Raw genomic sequence first — 16,095 nt, 5'->3', positions numbered from 1 at the left:
CTATTTGCTTTTTCACCTAGTATTACCTGGAGCTTCACAGATTCCAAAGCACTAAGGACAGTGCTTGGCAGAGTAAGTGCTAGAATGTCACTGAAAACCGGGCAAGAAAATACTAAAAAATGTTCAGATTTCTGTATATCTCTTTCTGGGAACCACAGCTCAAGAAATGCCATTTTGTTGTACACCCAAGTGTTCTATTTTGGTAGATTTTTCCTGATGGCTAATTTTGCAAGATAGACCTGAGAAAACCTAGATAAGATTGCTGATCTATTATTTTTATTTTATTAGAAAGCATCCTGGGTAATTTCCACAGCATCAACATGACTGGGAACCTTGGGGGAGGGAGGTTGGAAGGGAGAAATAACTACATGTTTCCATTAATTGCAATGTAATAACAAAAACTAGCAAGCACATTTCCATTATCTTTCCTTTTTTAGGAAATTAAATAGAAAACATCATCGCAATTTACTTATAGACAAACTGTTTTGAGGACTGAATTTATAATTGGGCCAAAGACTAATCACATGAATTATTATAAGAAGGAAACAAATTTGCCTCCAAATGGCCTTAACAAGGAGTCAGGTCCAACAGATCTTTGATCATCTTCTTTAAGAAACTAATTTATCTTCCGGGAACATGGAGCAAAAATTAAATCTTCCTAAGGCTTCTTTATTCACTAATAAAGTGAAAGTGTTAGCAATGTTTCAAACATCTTTGTCTCACAGCAATGCACAGTCTAAAATCAATGTTTCAGATTTCATTCTGTCTCTTCTCCTTCACAAAGATCTCACTATATGAGAAGTGGCTCCATGAAAATCTTCCTTGAAAAATCCCTCTCTCACCACACTTTCTGCTTTCCCAAGACTCTTATTGTTTCTGAGGTTAGATTGAGACCTATGGACAAAACTTGGCAGCCTAATAATGTAATGCCACTTTTCAAACCATAATTTGTAAACATCTGTTTGAAATGCAGGGCGGATGGGATGAACCTGATGGTCTATTAACTTTTTAAAATATATGCCCTTCAACAGAAGCAGCAGTAGGTATACCACAGTGCTTTAACCTACTTAGAAATATCTCTTAAACTGAGTGTTTTCACCGCTTAGTTTATGAGTGATGAAATGAAGGGATGAAAAAACCATAACTCAGATTAACATGCGTCACATGTCATGTATCAGTTGTATTCGTTTGCTGGGGCTTTCATAACAAAATGCCACAGCCCAGGCAACTGAAAAAATGGAAAGTTATTTCTTCCTGGTTCTAGAGGCGGGAAGCCCACGATCAAAGTGTCGACACATTGGGTCTCTCCTGAGACCTCTCTCACTGGCTTGCAGAGGCTGCTTTCTCTCCATGTGTCCACATGGTGGTTTTCTGGTGTGTCTGGGCCGCAATTGCCTCTTCTTATAAGGACACCAGCCGTATTGGATCAGAGCCCACCCTAACCATCCCGCTTGAACTTAATTACCTCTTGAAGGCTCTGTTTCCAAAATACAGTCACAGTCTACGATGCCAGGGGTTAGGGCTGTAACATATGAATTGGGGGAGACACTGTTCAGCCTACAACAGCTGGCCATCCTAGAATGCTAAAACCAGACAGGGACGGAATTTATTTCAATCCCTGACAGCTTTCCACTGCAAAACTCTAAAAGTAACAATCTGACCTAGCATGCCATACTTCACTTTTGGATTTCAAATCATTTTCTACACAAGGAAATTTGCAGAAACTGAAGGAACAAAAACAGATTTATTACTTATTTGCTTCTACTCATGAAAGCAGAGTCAGTATCCTGAGAGGGGGGGAAAAAACAGCAAAATAGGCCCTGCTTTTATTAAGTGCTAGTTCTCCTTTCAGCTCTCTTTTGTGACTTTTGGAAGCAGGCAACCTCTTGGGAGATATACTAAAGGATTTTAAATTTAGAAAACAATTTTTAAATTACTCATTCCTCAGAAGCCACAAATGTCAACTGCATCAATTATGGTTTTGGCTCCAAATAAGAGGAACTCTTGCAAACAGAGGTTTAAGCATTAAGGACACTGATTATCTAACAAGAAGCTCAGCAGCCTGCAGTTCCAGGTTGGTGAATTTAGCAGCACAGTGAAGACAGGCCCAGTGGTTTCCCGCCTGTCCCCTCCGCCGGGCAGGAGTTGAGTCCCGTCATCTTGTGGTTGCCAGGGGGCGCTCCAGGCATTACCTCACCACACAAGCGCACCCTGGGGCTGGAGGGAGACCCTTGCCCTCCTGCACCTTTGTATCAAGGGGCGAAGCTTTGCCCAGAAGTCTGCCTGTTCCACCTCATAGTGCTGAAAGGAGCAGAGTCTGTCACCCCAGAACATGACACTAGGAACTCAACACCTGTCACCCCAACATATGCTGCTCCTATATGGTGATTGCTTTGAACTGTAGGCGCTTGAAAACCACAAATGCAGGGAGAGGCTTTCTCTGAACTCTCCTAATGTGTCTAAAGAGAGATTCTCTAGAAGGAACTCCAATGCCAGAAATCCACTCTGGGAGTTTCCTCAGCCTGGGAAGACTGACGCTTATCACAGATAAAGGACTGGAAGTCTTACCACATCCAGACAAACTCTGTCACCAACCATCACACCTCCCACTCGCTCTTCTAAGGGCCCTCACATCTTTGCTAAAAATTACTTGCCCTCTTCTAAGAGGTCTGCATCCCTCCTCTTTTCCCAGTAAGATGGTGTTTAACAAAGTGTTAGTCGCTCAGTCATGTCTGACTCATGGACTGTCAGGCTCCTCTGTCCATGGAATTCTCCAGGCAAGAGTCCTGGAGTGGGTAGCCATTCCCTTCTCCAGGGGCTCTTCCTGACCCAGGAACTGAACTTGGGTCCACTACATTGCAGGCAGATTCTTTACCATCCGAGCTACCAGGGAAGCCCAGTAAGATAGTGTTTAATCTTAATTCTAAACCACCACAAGGAGTCACTCATTTCCCCCCACGGGTCTGCCATGGACACGAGAGGGTTACTTGCTAATAAACTTCTGCTTGTTTTTCTCTGTTAATCTGTCTTTTCTTATGGAGTCTCAGCCAAGAACTCAGAAAGATGGAGGGAAAGTTGCTTTGCCCTACTTCAGTCCCAGCCTCCCCGAGGCATGTCCTGGTAAGGGGTGATGGAACTTTTTTGTACACAGCAGAGATGGACACGTGCTGGACTGAAGCGCTTTTAAATACATTTCCTCGCAAGGGAACCATCCACTTTAGCAGGAGGCGAGTCACTGCCCATTTCACCAGGATTTTCATGAGGAAACTGGAGGTTGGGGCACCATTCTTTCAATGTGTTCGGCAGCGTAAACACTTTTTACATGGCCATGTAAAAAGGCCAAATTGTGTATCAAAGTCTTGAAACAATAGTAATCGTTTCCTTTGCTCACTGACCGGAGTCCCTGTGTGACTGCAGCTGAGCAGTGGCCTGTCTGGGTTCATCCCGAAGCTTCTCCACCCACCTCTGTACCTGGGCTGGGGCTCCCTGGACACTTCTCTCTCGTCCTGTCTGGGAACCACCCCCAACCACACGCACACACACACATGTGCTGACCTCAGGGGACAGTTAACTGGGCAGCTGAGGCTCCAGAAGAGAGTGTCCCAAGAGAAGCTGTCCCAAGTGGCATGGCCTTTCCCACCCTAGCCTGAGCCGTTGCACAGCATCACTTCAGCTGTGTATTCCCCAAGGCAGCCGCAGGACTGCTCCCGGTCAAGGGAAGGGATCAGAGACTCCACCCGGTGACAGGAACACTGTCACAGTGCTGGTGGGGTAACCAAGAGGGAGTGTACTAAGTCGCTCCTGTTGAGTCTGACTCTGCAACCCTATGGACTGTAGCCTGCCAGCCTCCTCTGTCCGTGGGATTCTCCAGGCAAGAATACTGGAGTGGGTTGCCACGCCCTCCTCCAGGGAACCTTCCCAACCCAGGGATTGAATCCATGTATCTGATGTCTCATGCACTGGCAGGCAGGTTCTTTATCACTAGCGCCTCCTGGGAAGCCCAGACATAACTAAAGACCACCTAAAAGGCTGGCCCTCCTGCCACCTACCCCATTAAACCACCTTAACTGGCCTGATTCCACACAGCCTCCTTTCTGCAGTCACGTCAAGACCCTCAGCTACCTGTGGGTAGTTCCCACTCGAGTGGCACATATCCCCTCTCACAGGATGGACTATTTCAAGTGATAGATTGTGGACCTTTTGAAAAGGGACCAGCACATCGAGTCAGCTCCTAGTTATTCTGACAAAGCCAAAATCAATGCCACTAAGACAAAGCCACTCACCACCATAGTTTCAAACTAGGAAACATGGAGGTCTTACTTCTTCTCACCCACTGTGGTCTCCGAAGGAGAAGACAACGCAAAGAAAGTCAACTAGCAGTGGAAGAAGTTCTCCTATGTCAGTGAAACCCAAGAGCACCTGGCTGTCAGGTCTGTCCGTCCCTCTGATGGATAAGAGCAGAGAAAGAGGAGGTGAGCAGCCCAGGGCGGAAGGAGCGCCACCTGGCGGGCCATTCTAGGCCTCTCTGTCCTCCCCTCTGAAGGCAGAGGGCTGGTTTCCTGTTGCTTTGCCCACCTAGCAGACAGGATAAGCATCTGAGATCTCATCTTCCTCCTCTGAACGCCTCTCGTTCAGTATTAATCAAGCTTTCCTGGAATCTGAGATTGGAGTGAAAGACTGAAGTAATGAGTATTCCTCAGAACAACGTCACAGAGAAAAATAAAATGTTTGATGCAGGGCACCCAAGCCAGTCCTCCGTGACAACCTGCAGGGACCAGTTAGGTTGGAAGGAGTGGGCTTCAGGATGTGGGGGACACATGTATACCTATGGCCGATTCATGTTGATGTATGGCAAAAACCATCATGATATTGTAAAGTAATTATCCTCCAATTTAAATAAATAAATAAACTTTAAAAAATTAAACAAACTCCCAGGACAGTTCAACCATTCAGGAAGAAGGAGAAGCTGATATATTTTGCACGTAGTGGTAGGAGGCATGGGAAGGAATTCAACGATGACAGAGAGTCACTGTGTGGAACTAAATTATTTAAGACCCAAGTATTGTCGATTCTGTCTTCATTTATATTAAAGTTACTTTGTGCATTTGTTTGTTTTGCTTTGTTTTAGCAAGAAATGTTGAAGGAAATTTTAGGAAGCTATTTTTATGCACACTTTTGAGAATGCAAAGCACAAGGCTTACAAACAGCTTTGTCTGGAAAACATAGAATTGTGCATATATATATACCAGTTACCATGAACGATATAAAAGCCTTATACTTCTGTACTTTGTCATCCTGAAATTGAATTTCTGTCTAACTGTGACTAAGATGAGGAAAGACTTATCCTATAATCCTCAAAATTTTGTCTTACTAGTTTTTAGGACTGATAATTGCAACCATGATGTTATAAACATCTGTTTTCGGAAACTGCATTTGTGAAAGTCGGCTTCCCAGGTGGCATTAGGGGTAAAGAACCTACCTGCCATGCAGGAAACATGAGAGACGTGGGTTCAATCCCTGGGTGAGGGAGATCCCCTGGAGGAAGGCACAGCAACCCATTCCAGTATTCTGGCCTTGGAGAATCCCCATAGACAGAGGAGCCTGGCAGACTACGGTCCATAGGGTCACAAAGAATTAGACACAGCAACTTAGCATGCACGGGCACATTTGTTAGTGCTGTGAGAAAGTGTTCAAGGAGAGTTGTACGATTGATTTTATTCACCAACCTCGGACAACTTGTCACTGATTTTTGACCTTGGCAATCTAGTTAACTGGTATAAAAAAAAAAAAGGAGAAAAAAAAAACCACTATGTATAGTTTCTTGAAATTAGAAGCATCGCAAAAACCATTCCTACTTATAAAAACAGTATTACACAAAATAACTTTAACAGACCAACTTTAAAATGCAACGTAGAATCCTGATTTGCCATCACCGTGGCATGGACTGTTTTAGCAGGTGAGACTTGGAATCCCCTGACATTCTGATTTTCAATCATTCTGCCTGGTGGATGTCAAACTCTAAAGAAGAAGCACCTGTAAAGGATAGTTGGCGGGTCAACCTCGAAAGAAAAAAGTTGGTGAAAATCTCACAAACATGACAGGAATGGAAAGAGATATTATAGGGAATTAAGCTGTGAAATGTGTCGCATCTATTATTTTTTTGTGACAGTGTAAAATTTGCTTTGATATTAAAACTGAAAAGGAAGGGAAGCTATAAATGTCTCATGAAGATTCCTAACGCCGTCTTCAGAAGGTGCTCACCGCTTCCGACCCCGCGCGCTGTACTGCAGTGAAGGTCAAGTTCGCAGCTGACAGGGATAATTTATGAGAGGTGATCCGGGGGCTCCACAAGTGGACAGAAATAAAAAGGGTGCACAGACCAGTGTCCTAGCTTACAAGAACCTTGGGATGTAACAGACATAGTATGAGGTCTTTGGTAAGATCCTGACTAGGAAAAAAAGCAATATAAAAAACCTTTGAGGGTCAATTGAGGCAAAAAAAAAAAAAAAAAAAAAAACCCATGGGCTGTATATTAGGAAACAATATTTCATTCACTAGGAGTGAATTAGCTACTATATTATGCAGGATAATATGGTGAAGCATTTTGGTGTGGAATTTCATATAGTCTACAAATTTAAATGGTTTAGTGGAAAGATATCTACATGAAGTATATGCAGCAAGATAAACAGTTCTCAGATACAGATGGTGCGTATATAAGTATTGATTACACTCTTTTTTTTCTGCTTTGTATCTGAAAGTTTTCAAAATAGAAGTGTTTTTTAAATACCTGAATGTCATTCCTGTCCCTCAATTTTTTTAATTCTTAAAAATAAGAAGAAAGGCATGTTGAAGTTGGCCTAAGAAGATGGGACCTGTCATTCAAAATTGAGCTGGCGAATAAAGTGTTCTCCCTCAGATGTTAAGCCCTCATTATCAGGACAAAACAAAACGAGAGATCTGGGCTCACCCTTCCTTTCCTGGGCAGGCCGGGGCTCCGACAACAGTGTTCTCCGTGTGGGTGGGAGTCTGGAAGGCCCAGCAGTAGTTACCCTAGGAGCTGCCAGGCCCACCAGGGCTGAGAAGTGCTGGGCTCTCTGCTGGTTTCAGTAAGACAGCTGGTCAGAGTCAGCCTCCGGGCATGATGTAACATCGCCGCTGAGTAACGCTGTCAGCAGACAGTAATGCCTAAATCAAGCTTCCAGTGAGAGGCCTGATACAGAGACAGTCAAGATGACGTGTCGATATTAGCAACAGATAAGGCCTGTAGTCATGATGGAGAGTCTGCTCTTCAGCCGAGTGTCCAACAGAAATGAAGTCTTTCCTAGCGTCCACAAGGACAGACTCTCAAGTCAAGCACAACTGGGAGCTGTGGAGGAGCTCCGTGGGCTGGGACACCCCTCTGCCCATGTGCTCCCCTCTCCCTGACTCTGGCCTGAAGGGTGTCCATCCTCCTGCGTCCATGAAAACCTCACTCACCGCTGCTGGTGGAGGCGTCCTGCACCCTCCCTCCTTCTGGTCCTCACCCTTCAGCATCACCTGTAACCCGTTCACCGGCTCCACGTGGTCTGGGAAAAGCATGTTCACATTTCTATTCATTAACTTTTTTTTTTTTAATGGTAACAGCAATTTTTTAATTTCAAAGTGACAAGTAATCACTGTGGGGGGAAAAAAAATGAGACAATGCAGAAAGAGGTAAAGGAAAAAAAAAAAAACAACCCTCCCAAATCTCACCACTGGAGAAAACGAACCGCCATTAACACGGTCATATTTTATTCATTATTTCTTCATAGTTCTACCAACTTTTCAACTATGCTTCCTGCCCACGTCTGCCCGGAGTGGCAGGAAACACTGAAATTCCTCTGTGCCCCAGTGCCCAGGGCAAGTATGCCATCCGCCAGCCTCCCGACCCAAGCACAGATGAGCAGAGGAGCTCAGTCCTGGCGCGCTGTGGTGGGGCGGCGGAGCGTTCAGAGAAGATGACTTCTGATATTTTAAATTCAGGTTTACTGAGCTACTTTTTAATTCTGTACTAATGGGGTGAATGTGAACTTTTTGTTTCTCTATACAACACTGCCCCCTAGTGGTGGCTTGTCCCCCTTGCAGAGCCGCCCAACTCCCCGCCGGGGTCCAGAAAGGGACATGGAAACACCGTGTCAGCAAATTACTACTGAATCTGGATTGATTTGTGAGCATTTGTTTCCAGATGAGCCTTTTTAAGTGAAGGCTTTATTTCTCTTGCTTTTCCCTTCCAGGAAAACCGTGCGTGCTTAGTCGTGTCGGACTCTGCTACTCTTTGGACGGTAGCCCGCCAGGCTCCCCTGTCCATGGGATTCTCCAAGCAAGAAGACTGCAGTGGGTGGCCATATCCTCCTCCAGGGGATCTCCCCGACCCAGAGCTCTAACCGGGGTCTCCTGTATTGCAGGCGGATTCTTTATCATTTGAGCCACCAGGGAAAACCGTGTCCTGCCATAAAAATATCGTGTCCTTTTGGTCCTAAGCTTTTATCACAAGCTGCACTGGGAAAAGGTGAAGACTCCGGAAAAATGATCTAAAAAGGAAAAGCAGACCTTCCGCAGGCTTCAGAGAAGGGCCCCTTCCTGCTCCCAGGCAGCTGTGGAGAGCAACCCCCCAGGAGCCGGCGAGGGAATGGGAAGCGCTCTGTTCATCATGCCTGGAGTCTCAATCCGAGGGAAACAGGGTCCAGAGAACACTGACATCCTGACATCTGTATCAGTAGCCAAAACTCCTGTCGTGTCCAAAGTGGGGCGGCTCCAAAATCACCGCAGATGGTGACTGCAGCCATGAAATTAAAAGACACTTGCTCCTTGAAAGGAAAGTTATGACTAACCTAGACAGCATATTAAAAAACAGAGACATTACTTTGTCAACAAAGGTCCGTCTAGTCAAGGCTATGGTTTTTCCAGTAGTCATGTATGGATGTGAGAGTTGGACTATAAATAAAGCTGAGTGCCAAAGAATTGATACTTTTGAACTGTGGTATTGGAGAAGACTCTTGAGAGTCCCCTGGACTGCAAGGAGATCCAACCAGTCCATCCTAAAGGAGATCAGTCCTGGGTGTTCATTGGAAGGACCAATGTTGAAGCTGAAACTCCAATACTTTGGCCACCTGATGCAAAGAGCTGATTCATTTGAAAAGACCCTGATGCTGGGAAAGATTGAGGGCAGGAGGAGAAGGGGACGACAGAGGATGAGATGGTTGGATGGCATCACCGACTCAATGAACATGAGTTTGGGTAAACTCGGGGAGTTGGTGATGGACAGGGAGGCCTGGCGTGCTGCGGTTCATGAGGTCACAAAGAGTTGGACACAACTGGGTGACTGAACTGAACTGAACTGATAAATGTGACCTCCACTGGCTCCAAAGCTGGTGTGACCCTCAGTATAAGTAACGCAGCATCACCCCTCCTGTCTGCAAGCAGTGCCTCCCTGTTCTACCTTCCCTGATTCTTGCATTCAAGGGCCTTGGAGGGCAAGTCCCCTTCCTGAAGGAAAATGCTGCATCTTTAATTCATAACTTCCAATCCTGGAGCACCTCCTCTGGCAACTTCGTTTCCTCCTCTGATTAACGAAGGTGGAAATCTAAGAATGATGCACTGACCCTCTTTACACACTTACCCATTCTTCTTTTAATTCTTCTCTCTTCGTGGCAGTCGTTCTGCTTCTCACAAAGCACATAATTTGTAAGATTTAAGTTATTTTTCATTATGGAGATTCCTTAGAAAACTAAGAATAAAACTACCATATGATCTAACAATCCCACGACGGGGCATATACCCCAAGCAAACCATAATTGAAAAAGACGGTTGTGCCCCGATGTTCATTGCAGCACTAGGGCATGGAGGCACGGAGGCCTTACTCCTCTCACCCACTGTGGCCTCCGAAGGAGAAGACAATGCAAAGAGAGTCAGCCAACAGTGGGAGAGGGTCTCCTATGTCAGTTAAGCCCAAGAGCATCTGGCTGTCAGGTTTGTCCGTTCCTCCGATGGATAAGAGCAGAGAAAGAGGAGGTGAGCAGCCCAGTGTGGAAGGAGCACCACCCGGCGGGCCATTCTAGGCCTCTCTGTCCTCCCCTCTGAAGGTGAAGGGCTGGTTTCTTGTTGCCGGGAGAAATATCAATAACCTCAGATATGCAGATGACACCACCCTTACGGCAGAAAGTGAAGAAGAACTAAAGAGCCTCTTGATGAAAGTGAAAGAGAGTGAGAAAGTTGGCTTAAAGATCAACATTCAGAAAACTAAGATCATGGCATCTGGTCCCATCACTTCATGGCAGATAGACAGGGAAACAGTGGAAACAGTGGCTGATTTTATTTTTCTGGGCTCCAAAATCACTGCAGATGGTGACTGCAGCCATGAAATTAAAAGACGCTTGCTCCTTGAAAGGAGCAACCTAGATATCCATCAACAGATGAATGGATAAAGAAGTTGTGGTACATATATACAATGAAATATTACTCAGCCATAAAAAAGGAACACATTTAATTCAGTTCTAATGAGGTGGATGAAATTAGAGCCTATTATACAGAATGAAGTCAGTCAGAAAAACAAATATCCCATATATTTGTTTAACACATATACATGGAATCTGGAAAGATAATTAACCTATTTGCAAGGCAGCAGTGGAGATGCAGACATAGAAAACAGTGAGGGAAGGAGAGAGTGGAATTAATTGAGAGAGTAGCATTGAAACATACACTTATCATACACAAAATAGATAGCTGGTAGGAATTTTCTGTACGATGCAGGGAGCTCACCCAGTGCTCTGTGGCAGAATGGGCTGGAAGGTGGGAGGGAGACTCAGGAGGGAGGGGACATTATATGTACCTCTGGCTGATTCATGTTGATGTATGGTAGAAACCAACACAATATTGTAAAGCAGTTATCCTCCAATTAAAAATAAATTAAAAATGTTAGAAGAACCCTAAAGAATTTGTTAGTGTTCACATCCTTCCTGACACCTTCTTTCACTCTTACGTTTCTCTCACCCAAGATGACAATTCACTTCCCTCAATATTTTAAATCTCACTTAGTCCATCATAACATTTTCCTCACTAGCCATTCTGTCTCTTAATATGGACAGTGGTCCATCTTAAATGCTATTGCCTAAATCTTCTGCATTTCTCCAATCATACCTCTTCCTGCCTTGGAAGAACCCCTTCAGAAAATTAAGAAATGTTGCAATGGATCTTTGAATGTCAAAATTTGACAAATTTCCAATCCTGTACATTTCAGAATTTCTCTTTCTCCTGCACTAAATTTTGAGCAGAGGATTTATTCTGAATTTCTAGAATTAACACATAGTTTTTCTCATCTATCAAGATATTATCCATTATGTGTTACTCTTGAAAAAAAAGAACCATATCTTCAATATGCTTACCTCCTTGATTAAAGTGCTTAACTGCACTTGATCAAACACACCAGTATTAAACAGTATTAAATCTACTATCTTTATATGTATCATAAGTTTAATCTGTGAGAAATTCTTCAGAGATGTAGCTCCCTAAATAGAAGAAGCTATTGGTTAGCAAGGAGCGAGTCATAAAACAAAGGGGACCAATTATGGTACCTTTCTACTGAGGGATCTAGACCAGTCAGAGCGCTTTCTAGAAATTTATGAACACCAAGTCCAGACATAACATTTATTTTCTTTGAGGTGTGTCCCCTCAAACTCTGAAGCCCTAACCCTCAAGGTAACTGTCCATGGAGACAGGGTCTTTGTGGCAGTAATTAAAGTTAAATGGGATCATAAGATCTGGGCCTTAATCCAATATGAGAGGAAGAGACACCAGACTTCTCTCTCTCCCCACACCACGTGGAAGGGCCACATGAGAACACAGCAAGGTGACCATCTGCCAGCCAGGAACAAAGCTCCCACGAAGAAGCAAATAGACCAGCACCCTGATCTTGGGCTTCCGAGAAAGGAACTGAAGATGGCACAAAGAAAAGGAAATAAATACCATGCTCATGGGCTGTAATAATTAATACTGTTACATTGTCCACACTACCCAAAGCAATCTACAAATTAAATGTAATCACTATCAAAATACCAATGGCATTATATAAGAAATAATTTTAAAATGTGTATGGAAATACATAAGACACTGGATAGTCAAAATGTTTCTATAAAAGAACAACAAAGCTGGAGGTATCATGCTTTCTGGCTTCAAACACAATTACAAAACTAGACTAATAAAACTGTACGTTACTGGGACAAGAACAGACACGCAGATCAGTGGAATAGAGAGCCTAGAAATAAACCCATGATTATATGGTCAATTAATTTATTTCTTTAACTTCAAACTTGTTATTTTCTACAGGGGTCTAGCCAATTAACAATATTGTGATAGTTTCAGGTGAACAGTGAAGAGACTCAGCCATACATATACGTTTATCCGTTCTCCCCCAAACTCCCCTTTATGGTCAATTAATTTGTGATAAAGGAAGCAAGAATATCCAATGGAGAAAAGATGGTCTCTTCAATAAACGATGTTGGGAAAATTAGACACCTGCATGCAAAAGAATTAAACTAGACCACTTTCCTATATCATGCACAAAAACAACCTCAAAATTGATTAAAAACTTAAATGTAAGATCTGCTAGAAGAAAATCCCTAGAAAAAAGCATAAACTATACACTGTTTGACATCAGTCTTGGCAATATTTTTTCATGTCTGTCTCCTCAGGAAGGGAATTAAAAGCAAACCTAAAACTTTTGAACAGGAAAAAAAAAATAGCCATGAACAAAACAAAAAGGGTGATGAGAGAAGATATTTGTAAACATTATGTCTGCTAAGTGGGTTAATATTCAAAATATGTATTAAAAACTAAACTCATACAACTCAATATCAAAAAAAGCAATTCAATTTTTAAAATGAACAGAGGACCTGAATAGGCATTTTTTCCAAAGAAGACATACATTGGCCAACAGGCACATGAAAGGATATTCGGCATCGCTACTCATCAGGGAAATGCAAATCAAAATCACAATATCATCTCACACCTGTCAGAACGGCTGTCATCAAAAAGACAAGAAATAGGAATTGTTGGTGAGGTTGTGGAGGAAAGAGAATCACCATACACTGTTAGTGGAAATGTCAGTTGCTGCAGCCAATACAGCCAAGAAACATTAAAAATAAAACTGTCATCAGTTCAGTTCAATTCAGTCGCTCAGTCGTGTCCGACTCTTTGCGACCCCATGAATCACAGCAGACCAGACCTCCTTGTCCAACACCAATTCCCAGAGTTTACCCAAATTCATGTCCATCAAGTTGGTGATGCCATCCAGCCATCTCATCCTCTGTCATCCCCTTCTCCTCCTGCCCCCAATCCCTCCCAGCATCAGAGTCCTTTCCAATGAGTCAACTCTTTGCATGAGGTGGCCAAAGTATTGGAGTTTCAGCTTCAGCATCAGTCCTTCCAATGAACACCCAGGACTGATCTCCTTTAGGATGGATTGGTTGGATCTCCTTGCAGTCCAAGGGACTCTCAAGAGTCTTCTCTAAACCACAGTAGAAAAGTATCAATTCTTCGGTGCTCAGCTTTCTTCACACAATCCAGCAATTTCACTACTGGGTATTTATCCAAAGAAAATGAAACACAAATTGGAAAAGATACATGCACCCCTATGTTCATAGCAACATTATTTACATTAATTAAAATATGAAAACAACTGCATCCACCATTGGACAAATGGATAAAAATGTGCTATTTGTGTATATAGTATATAATATACACATATACATATTATATATTATATGTATTATAACTATGTATGTATATACAATGTATATACATAATATTATATACATATATATTATAACTATGCTATGCTATGCTAAGTCACTTCAGTCATGTCCGACTCTGTGTGACCCCATAGACAGCAGCCACCAGACTCCCCTGTCCCTGGGATTCTCCAGGCAAGAACACTGGAGTGGGTTGCCATTTCCTTCTCCAATGCATGAAAGTGAAGAGTGAAAGCAAAGTCGCTCAGTCATGTCCTACTCTTAGCGACCCCATGGACTGCAGCCTACCAGGCTCCTCCATCCATGGGATTTTCCAGGCAAGAGTACTGGAGTGGGGTGCCATTGCCTTCTCTGATATATTATAACTATATATATACAATGGAATATATATATACACACAATGGATTACTCAGCCATTTAAAAAAGAATAAAGCTTTGCCACTTGCAACAATATGGATAGAACTAGAGGGTATTATGCTTAGTGAAATAAATCAGACACAGAAAGACAAATATTGTATGTTTTTAGTTGTATATTTTAACAGAATCTGGAGAAGGAAATGGCAACCCACTCCAGTATTCTTGCTTGGAAAATTTCATGGACAGAGGAGCCTGGCAGGCTATACATAGTCCATGGGGTTGCAAAGAGTCAGACATGACTTAGAGACTGAACCACAACATTAATAGAATCTATAAAATAAAACAAATAGTATGGAAACAGACTCAGAGACACAGGAGAACAAAATAGTGGCTACTGGAGAAAAATAGGTGAAGAGGATTAAAAGGTACAAGCAATTAGGTATAAAAAAGTTTCAAGGATATAAGATATAGCACATAGAATGTAGCTGATATTTTAGAATAACTTTGTATTAAAAGTGTAATATGTAAAAATGGAATAATGGGCAAATTTGGCCTTGGAGTACAAAATGAAGCAGGGTAAAGGCTAACAGAGTTTTATCAAGGGAACATGCTGGTCATAGCAAACACCCTTTCCCAACAACCCAAGACATGACCCTACATATGGACATCACCAGATGGCCAATACCAAAATCAGATTGATTATGTTCTTTGCAGCCAAAGATGGAGAAGCTCTATACAGTCAGTAAAAACAAGACCTGGAGCAGATAGTGGCTCTGATCATGAGCTCCTTATTGCAAAATTCAGGCTTAAATTGAAGAAAGTATGGAAAACCACTAGGCCGTTCAGGTATGACCTAATCAAATCTCTTATGATTATACAGTGGAAGAGATGAAGAGATTCAAGGGATTAGATCTGGTAGACAGAGTGCCTGAAGAACTATGGATGGAGGTTTGTAACCCTGTACAAAAGGCAGTGACCAAAACCATCCCCAAGAAAAAGAAATGCAAGAAGGCAAAGTGATTGTCTGCGGAGGCCTTACAAACAAGTATGAAAAGAAGAAAAGTGAAAGGCAAGGGAGAAAGGGAAAGATATACCTAACTGAATGCAGAGTTCCACAGAATAGCAGGAAGAGAGAAAAAGGCCTCCTTAATGAACAATGCCAGGAAACAGAGGAAAACAATAGAATGGGAACTACTAGAGATAATATTCAAGAAAACTGGAGATATCAAGGGAACATTTCATGCGAGGTTGGGCGTGACAAAGGACAGAAACAATAAGGTTTCTGTCAGAAACCTTAGAAGGTTTCAGAATCAGAAGAGAAGCAGAAGAGGTTTAGAAGTGTGTCAAGAATACACAGAACTATACCGGAAAGGTTTTAATGACCAGGATAACCACAATGGTGCGGTCACTCACCTAGACATCCTGGACATCCTGGGGTGTAAAGTCAAGTGGGCCTTAGGAAGCATTACTATGATCAAAGCTAGTGGAGGTGATGGAATTCCAGCTGAGTCATTTAAAATCCTAAAAGATGCTGCTGCTAAAGTGCTGCATTCAATATGTCAGCAAATTTGGAAAACTCACTAGTGGCCACAAGACTGGAAAAGGTCAGTTTTCATTCCAATCCCCCAAACTGGCAGTGCCAAAGAATGCTCAGACTACTGTACAATTGCTCTCCTTTCACATGCTAGCCACGTTATGCCCCAAATCCTTCAAACTAAGCTTTAGTGTATGTGAATTGAGAACTTCCCGGTGTACAAGCTGGGTTTCAAAGAGACCAAACTGCCAGCATCTGTTGGATCGTGAAGAAAGCAATGGAGTTCCAGAAAAACATCTATTTCTGCTTCATTGACTACACTAAAGCGTTTGACCGTTTGGACTACAAACTGGGAAATTCTTAAAGAGATGGAAATACCAGACCACCTTACCTGTCTCCTGAGAAACCTGTATGCAGGTCAAGAAGCAACATTTAGAACTG

The sequence above is a fragment of the Bubalus bubalis genome, chromosome 10, assembly GCF_019923935.1.
Source record: "Bubalus bubalis isolate 160015118507 breed Murrah chromosome 10, NDDB_SH_1, whole genome shotgun sequence".
In the NCBI taxonomy this organism is placed as follows: domain Eukaryota; kingdom Metazoa; phylum Chordata; class Mammalia; order Artiodactyla; family Bovidae; genus Bubalus; species Bubalus bubalis.
This window is presented reverse-complemented; position numbering follows the sequence as displayed.